At 34.8% G+C, this 8,569-nt stretch overlaps 1 long non-coding RNA gene across 2 annotated transcripts; it reads left to right on the top strand.

Moving 5' to 3' along the window:
• Window positions 1–3,314: 3,314 nt before the first annotated feature.
• On the top strand, window positions 3,315–7,653 carry LOC116207091. Of its 2 annotated transcripts, XR_004156858.1 has the most exons (5): window positions 3,315–3,797; window positions 4,689–4,818; window positions 5,277–5,399; window positions 5,761–5,860; window positions 6,822–7,653. It is a non-coding gene; the product is annotated as an uncharacterized LOC116207091 (long non-coding RNA). The 2 variants fall into 2 exon arrangements; XR_004156857.1 differs by lacking the exon at window positions 6,822–7,653 and having other exon boundaries at window positions 3,317–3,797; window positions 5,761–5,988.
• The last annotated feature ends 916 nt before the right edge of the window (window positions 7,654–8,569 follow it).

Genomic DNA, 8,569 nt, shown 5'->3' with positions numbered 1-8,569 from the left:
GGTAACTACTTATCCCCTTGACTTAACTTTGGGTTTGGGATGAATATTTACACCCTACACTTCCATTAAGGAAAATGTCTTACAATCACACGCTTTTCAACAGGAAATTGCTTCATAAGCATAGCGCAAGTTCCATATATACCATTGCTCTAATATCATATAGGTTCATTGAGAATGTTTTCACCTTGTGTGCATGGTCATAATTAGGCTGAACTTGAGCTTCCCATAGTTAGCCTGAGAATACACCCTCAGCCACCCATCCCCTCCTTTAAAAAAATAATATTTTAATTTTTATTAAATAATTATAACTCCTGTTTGCTATAGGATGGGGTGGCGAGTAGGGCGTTCTCACACCCTCAGCTACCCCTCCCCTTCTTTAAAAAAATAATATTTTAATTTTTATTCAATTAAAGTATATAATTTTTTTTTCTTTCGATGGGTATTACTTGATATTCAAAATTCTACTATATCCGATTAATTTAGATTCAAGCGAGATCTACCCATTAAGGGATAAACCTCTCACAATTGTGAATTTTTTCCAATAACAAGACTCACACCCAATGCTTCACCTAAAGATAAAAAGTGTTGATTCATCTAAAACCAACTCATGTCGATAAAAAGCTTATTTTAATTCGTTTTCAATTTTTATTTGTGATTTTTTCAGTCTGTACCACTTGATATTCGAAAGTAAACTAGTCCGATTAATATAGGATTCGGAATTTTATATAGATATAGATTGGTCAACCCATTAAGGGATAAACCTCTCTCGATCGTAAATTTTCTTCAATAACCAAACTCATGCCCAAAGCCTTATCTAAGAATAACAAGCACCAACTCACGTAAGCCTAACTCACGTTGATTAAAAAAAAGAAAAAATTATTTTAATTTGTCATCAATTTAAGTAGTGTGACGTTAGAAATATTATTACTTTTACAGTGAAATGCAATGATACACTGACGTATTAAATGAGACTGATTCTTGATTGGGAATTACCTTGGCCTTGGTCATGATATGCTTTTAATAAATATCGAACATACCATAAGAAAGTTCGTCCAACTAAAATTAGTGGAACACTTAATGCCTATAATATTTCAATCATGATACTCTAATTAGAAAATTGAAAATTCAAATCAAGATTATTGAAGAGAAGTATTCGGTTTTATACCATATGAAATATTAATTAGTACAATCTTTTGAAAATTTTGAATTATTTACTATCAATCAAGTATTCATAATTTTTACATAGAAGTAGATTTATATGAGTCTCAGTTATATTATATATTAGTTATTATACAGAATTATGATAAATTAAAAAATTCATGACAAAATATCCTAGTGTTTGTGATATTTCATGCATGTTGTCCCCTTCGTGTAAATCTACGGGATAAGTATTTCCAAACAAAATGCAGAGTTCTCTCTCTCTCTCTCTCTCTCTCTCTGTGTTCGCTTTCTTTTTCATTTATATATAACCAAACATACTAATGTAAAGATTCTCATGGTTTGATGAATTGAGTACCACATCTATAAAATAGCTGTCACTCGCAAAAATTGTTTATCTGGTGACAGAATTATACGCAAACTTATCTTTAGACCGGGTCATCGTGTCCTAGTCCTTAATCAATAATGATCATCGCGGACCATTAGAATGTATATTTTAGGGAGGAAAAGTTAATCTTAAAAACCGTCAAAAAAAGGTAGTTTATTCAGGCAGGGAATATTATAAAAAAATATTAATTGAGTGTTACTCTTTCACTTTTGGATGAGTAATTATCAATCAAAATACTTATAATTGTGAACTAATACGTGAGCTCGTTGTGAGATCAATTTTCCATTTTTTGACATTTTGATTGAATATTATACAATCAAGTAATTAAATAATACTCACTGAATATTTACAGAGAAAATTATTAACTTGGTCCAAAAGAAGGCGTATAACCAAGTCCATATGGAAGAAAAGAGTGGCAAAGAGAGTTGAATATTTTGGGACAACAATTACGCATATCTGATTGTACCATCAATGATAAAATATATGTAGCAGCATTGGCACGGAGATAAAAAGAGCCGTCTTGCAATCAATAAATAAAATAAAATTCAAAAAGGCTTAATCTAATCAAGTCATGAATTTTCTCTTCAATTAAAAAGAACATTGATACACCTAGTAAATAAAAGTTAGAAAAAGACGACTCGGAAAATCCAACTAATCTATATCAATATCTATATAAAAGAATAAAAGATGAGACAATAAATAGGGAAGCACCACGTACGACGAATGAAGTTTTTCATTGTGTGACCTTTCATGTGTCACTAATAAAAATGTGATAAGTGGCGGAATGTAGTGTTGCCACCTCGTTTCTGAAATCGAAAAAACGTGTAGGACGACAATAAGATCAAAATATAATTAATTAGCTAAATTGAATAATATTATATATAATTCACTAGGTAAAATCTCTTCCAAGAGAAATAAACAATATTGTGATGTCGAGTATAGTTGCTCTGAATCACGCAAGGCAGCGAATCGCACTATAAATATAACTTGAGAGTGGAAAATATTCTTCACGATTATGAGAACAATTTCGTCCATCGATTGAGGTAGTATTAGTACTTTCGATTATAGAGTTATAAATAATATTTTGCTTTACAAATCGCACAATTAAAAATATTTTTATATTCTTACGGATCGATATCGAAATGATTTCACAATTTTTAGTGATCATGTTGATCATATTGGTGGGAATTACCTCGTACAAAACTGGAAAGCATAATTCAACCTATGCAGTTAACTAGGGTTGGATGTACTCGAAAAAAAACTTTCAAATTGAAGAAAAAAATGAGTCTCGCTCGAGCCAAGTATTCTTTTGAAATTTTCTTAAACTAAAATATTTATGTTAATAAGAAAATTGGATTGGTCATAATATACCTTTAACCCATACATACACGCGGGCTCATTCGTCTAGTGAAAAATAAAAATTGAAAAACTTCCAGATTAGAATGATATGTGACCGAGCAGTACACCCCCTTTCTCCCAACTATAGTAGATTTATTCTTGGTAAACTTCTAGCTTCCGCATAATTATTGGGGCTCTATAAAATATCATATAAAGACTAGCTGACGAACCAGTCCTGCGACTTTCTTGGCCCTCTCTTTTTGAGATAGTGGGCTATAATTTGAAATAAATTATTACTTTTTCCATGTCTCATTTTCATTTCTTGTCTCGAAGTATATATTCAAAATCAATGGTCAGGCTTCTTTGACATCTTTCTCAGTAAAATAAGAAATAGAATGATCCAGCCTACAATAAAATATGTGGGGTTAATCCCATATTTTCATAATTCCGTAAATGCCCTATCCACATTGCCATCGTTTCGCGCTTCTACATTGCTACCATCAGCAGCCACTCGCCAGTCCTCCTCCGCTTCTCCTTCCATTCGCTCTGCATCTGCTGGCTCTGCTACAGGAGCCGCTCCAGGCCCCTCTACGCCGACACCTTCCTCCATCTCTTGTGCCGCTCCGCGGAATGACACCCCCACTCTGCACTGAATAGAAGCCGCTTAAGCGTCGGCTCCAAAGAGACGGTTAATCTTCGCCTCTGAACGGACGCATCTCCTTCGGTCGTTTTTTGACGGTCGCTGCTTAATTACACCGCAAAGAGTATAACATCCCATTCCCAGTCATTCCTCTCCACCTGCTTTCTTCCGATGCGCACAAAACAGAACGCTCCCTCTCTGTTTCATTGTTCTTATGCGTCCACCAATTGCTTTGTTCGGTTTTTGGCGATTATCCCGAGTCGACTGAGCCAGGTAAATGCCTTTCTCCACCCGCTGGCACCGGCGCATTTGCTTCCTCTCAATTTCTGGTCAAGATTTGATTCTCAGAGACGAATCTTGTAGGCCCGTCTGTCAATGTGCAGTCATTGATACTCCACTGTTCTTCCTTTTATTGTTTGAAGCCTCTATATGAATTTGAAATTGGTTACTCTGTACGGTTGACGAGAACAAGTAGAAGAGTGCTGTCATGCCAGTGGATTTCCTCAACTTATAATTATAGCGGTTGGTAATGAGGTTAAGTTTGATTTAATTTGATTTAGTTTGATTTAAGGAGATGAAGATAAAAGTAGTTGAGAAAAATATGAGAGAAAATTTGAAGAACATAAAAAAAAATAATGATTATGTTGTTGAATTGAGGCAAAAAGTATTGAAATTTGGAAAAAGTGTTGAATAGTTAAGATAATTTAATATTAAAAAATTAATTTAAATAATAAATAAAAAAAATGAGAGAGAATTTGATAAAAATGTAATGATTGTATTATTGAATTGAGGAAAATATAAATTTAAGAGAGGGTTAAATTAACTTAGATTTTATTACCATGTCTGATAAACGTCTTGCAATTCTCACATAACAAATGAACAGTGACAGATGTTTATGATATCACTTCACTTTTTTAATGAAAAGATGTATTTTAGGTGCCTAAGACATGTTTAATGAAAGTGCAGGACGAACTTTGTTTTCCTAATTCTTAATTTACTCTCTTTGGTTGATGTAAGATTTATTGTCCTTTGTTACTTATGCTCCAAAATCGTCTTAGTGCTATCGGGAATGACTGCATACCCAGCACCACTCACCTTACTTACTGCGAAAAGCTTAAATAAAGAAGGGTTTTACTCTGGTTTTGATGAGCAATGGTGGCGCAGACTTGGGCGCCTTCACGTTGGACCACACTAGCCCGGGTGACATCATCGAATGGATCTTATGTGCCCAGTCGGGGTGAGGCTTGCTTGTGTTCTTTGAGGTGGAGATTAGGCAGTTTTCATGAACTCTCAGGTGCACAAGCCTGAATCCCCTATTAAGATTTCTGATAAGTTGCTCGTTTGCTAGCTCTGATAAGTAAGGCTTGATTTTTTTTGGCTGTTTTCGTTTTGCCGCCGTGGAGAATCATTTATTTTAGACAACTTATTATATTTATATTTATTTATTATCAAAAATCTTGAGCAGTTATTCTTTTCTTTTATTTTTACATATATTTTCTCACTTTTTTTCTCTTGTTGTCATAAAGGTATATTTATCTTTGTTTATTTTTCCAGTCAATTATATTAACTTTTATTATTTCAAGAATTTTATTGGGAAAGAGGGAGCTTCCTATTACTTTGTATTGTTTCTTCTCTTTCGGCCAACGGATCCTACCTTTTAGTATATGCTGGAGCTATACTGCTATTCATGAAATTCTCACGACGACTTGATTTGATGTTTCCACATTGAAGAATTCTCATTCGTGATTTCAGGTGACTTTTATAGGCAGTACAATGACTTGCCGAGGCTTTTTTGAGTAGCATTGCCAGCGTTCGGACTCACTACGTCCACAACGAACTAATGAATTTCTTATTAGTGCCCTGACTGCTCTATCGGTAGGTCACTTATATTGACTTTGTTTTACTAACTTGGGGAATAAATCCAAATTGTATTGTCTCTTTGACGAGTTTGATGATAATCAAAATTGTTTAGTATTCTTGTTTGATGATTATTAATTTACAGATTTCAAATTCCTTTTAGACCGTAAAGCTTAATATGATATGATGTGATCATTAGTCACTCGATAAAATTATAAAAAAATTTGGCCAGTTTTTGTTATAGCCTCTAATGCAGGATGCTTTCTTATTTTTCTTTTTTATTTTGTTTTGGGAGTAATCATTGCATGATTTGTGTTGAGGTTGTTGTTAGTTATAAGCTGCAAGACGGTGATAGTGGTTGGCTGCTTTGCACCTGCAGATTTGCGTTAGATTGTAAAGCCGTGAAGTGAAGAATAAAATATCGTAGAATTGTGTCCTCAGGAACCCTCACAAGGTTCCCCTCATAACTGATGTCTAAGGTAAGCTATTCTTGAAATGCCTATGTTGTGAATTGTTGAATTGTAAGCTTTTCCCATTCACAAATCAGTTGGTTCTGTCGTAATGTAAGTAAAAGGATGCTATTGCAATGTATATTCTTTTTTCTGTACGTTCGTGTTCTCAAGTTTGCAGAACTTGTAGGGCCTCGGAACCAAAATTGTTATTTCTGAAATGGTAGTCCATACACTCATCATTCTCCAGTCATTTTTTAGTGGGCTAGGTTTTGAGGAATTCGCTGAAATTTTTTGAATTCTAATCAAAAACTTGATTCAAATATTTTTATTAAATGTTGTTTAAATATCTTAATGCCTGTATATCGTTGCATGACATGGTATTTAATGACACCTCTCTCAACTGCGGTTCCTATGGTCGAGTTTGTCTATGGAGTCTCTGCACATAAGTCCCTTATGAATTCTGTTGAATCTAATTTGAAGAGGGATGTTAACTAAAAATTAAGCGAGTATTATACATAGCCTTTGATTATGTATCTTTTATACCCTGCATAGTCCCTTCGTCTCTGTGATTTTCAATGAAGTATTTTCGACAATATGATGCATTTATTTTTACGATAGAAGTTGCTTTTTTTTTATAAGTAAAATGGTGGGCAGCTATAGTTCACAGAAACTGGAGATGACCCCAGGCCCAAGCCAAAGAGCCCACCCTAGCATATGTCCCCGGGGGGATTCGAACTCGAGACCTGGGGGTTTCTAAACCACGTGGGAATGAGCTTAGAACCACTAGGCCATCAACCCTAATGGTTACGATAGAAGTTGTTGTTAGGGCTAAGCATGCAATTGGTACTTGAGTTACCTACTAATACGTGTTTAGCGTCTAGTCTCTTAATAGGGGCTTATTCTGCATATAAAAAACCAATTAGTTTTGGTATGACAGATAGTGCAATAGTTATATAACATCTCACTCTTTAATGTACGATTGTCGTAGTCATTTTTAAAGAATCTGGATGCGTTGTAGTAGTCACGAAATCCTAACTTCAAGATGAAGATCCTTATAGCACTGAGGGTATTGGATGTCAAATTGATGTATTACTGCCAACCAATGATGCGGCAGAAGACGTGGCAAATCGCTATCTTGAGAAAAACAGGTTTTGACGACCTTGTCTCAAGGGAAACGGCCTTCGGAGCACAACTCACTGCCTATGCTAGGCCATCACCCCTAATGGTTACGATAGAAGTTGTTGTTAGGGCTAAGCATGCAATTGGTACTTGAGTTACCTACTAATACGTGTTTAGCGTCTAGTCTCTTAATAGGGGCTTATTCTGCATATAAAAAACCAATTAGTTTTGGTATGACAGATAGTGCAATAGTTATATTACATCTCACTCTTTAATGTACGATTGTCGCAGTCATTTTTAAAGAATCTGGATGCGTTGTAGTAGTCACGAAATCCTAACTTCAAGATGAAGATCCTTATAGCACTGAGGGTATTGGATGTCAAATTGATGTATTACTGCCAACCAATGATGCGGCAGAAGACGTGGCAAATGGCTATCTTGAGAAAAACATGTTTTGACGACCTTGTCTCAAGGGAAACGGCCTTCGGAGCACAACTCACTGCCTATGGTTGTGAAAAGATGAGATTTAGGCCGAATTCTATCGTTTAGAGTCTCAAATTGGCATTTTTATGTTATTTGGGCGTTTTTACAATTTTTAGGGAATAGTTTATTTCCTACGTTATAATTTCGTTTAAGCCTATTTAAGCGTTGTAAGCCTTAGGGCTAAAGACAATTGAGTTCTTGGATGAATAAAATTTCGAGAGAATATTTTCTCTATTTTTCCAAATTCGGCATTGATTGAATCAACGAATTTGATGTCTATTCCTTGATATTCGTAGAATTAACAAGTTATAGAAGATTATTTTCTGGCATTCGTGCGCGAATCAACATATTACAATTGTTCTTTAGTTTCGATGCGTCAATTGGTATCAGGGCCGTGTTCGCTCTTGGATCAGCGATGCCGTCCCGAATAGCGACTAATCAACGTTGTGCTGCGGAGGAGGACGAATTAGATCGGAGGATCGAAGACATATCATATGATGAAGCCAATCCAGTTTTCAATATATACCCAGATGAAGATCAAGAAGAAGTTACATAATTTGTATTTGATGATCAAGGAAAACTAATGTTCGTTGTCAATAAATCCATATTAAAGGATATTGGAGGTGATAAACTTTTTCATTATTATGCTCAGATTGAGAATATTCTAAATTAAGAAATTTCCAATGCAAAGAAAGATGCCAAAATTGCTTATGGTGCCGATTTCAGAGGTTATTCAGTTGCCAAAGTTGGTCGAAGTGCATGTGACTCGATTAAGAAAGCAAAGATTCAGTGAAAGCGTTAATTGGCTAAGAGGTGTACAGAATTTTATGTACGAAGAATTAAGAGAAATAGTTCGCAAAGAGAAGGCATTCAAGTGGCAAGTGAGAAAGCAGCAGAAGTATATTAATCTCTCTATTCGTGAAGATCAATGGCGAATTCTTTCCATTCAAGGGAGAATGATGCGGCAGAAAACAAACAATTTTATGTTATTTGAGCCTTTTCGCAATTTTATATTATTTGGGCATTTTTGCAATTTTTAGGGAATAGTTTATTTTAAGAAATAGTTTATTTTACGGAATAGTTTATTTCATTCGTTATAATTCCATTTCATTCGTTATAATTTTGTTTAAGCCT

This window comes from Punica granatum, chromosome 5, assembly GCF_007655135.1.
Source record: "Punica granatum isolate Tunisia-2019 chromosome 5, ASM765513v2, whole genome shotgun sequence".
In the NCBI taxonomy this organism is placed as follows: Eukaryota; Viridiplantae; Streptophyta; class Magnoliopsida; order Myrtales; family Lythraceae; genus Punica; species Punica granatum.
This window is presented reverse-complemented; position numbering and strand designations above follow the sequence as displayed.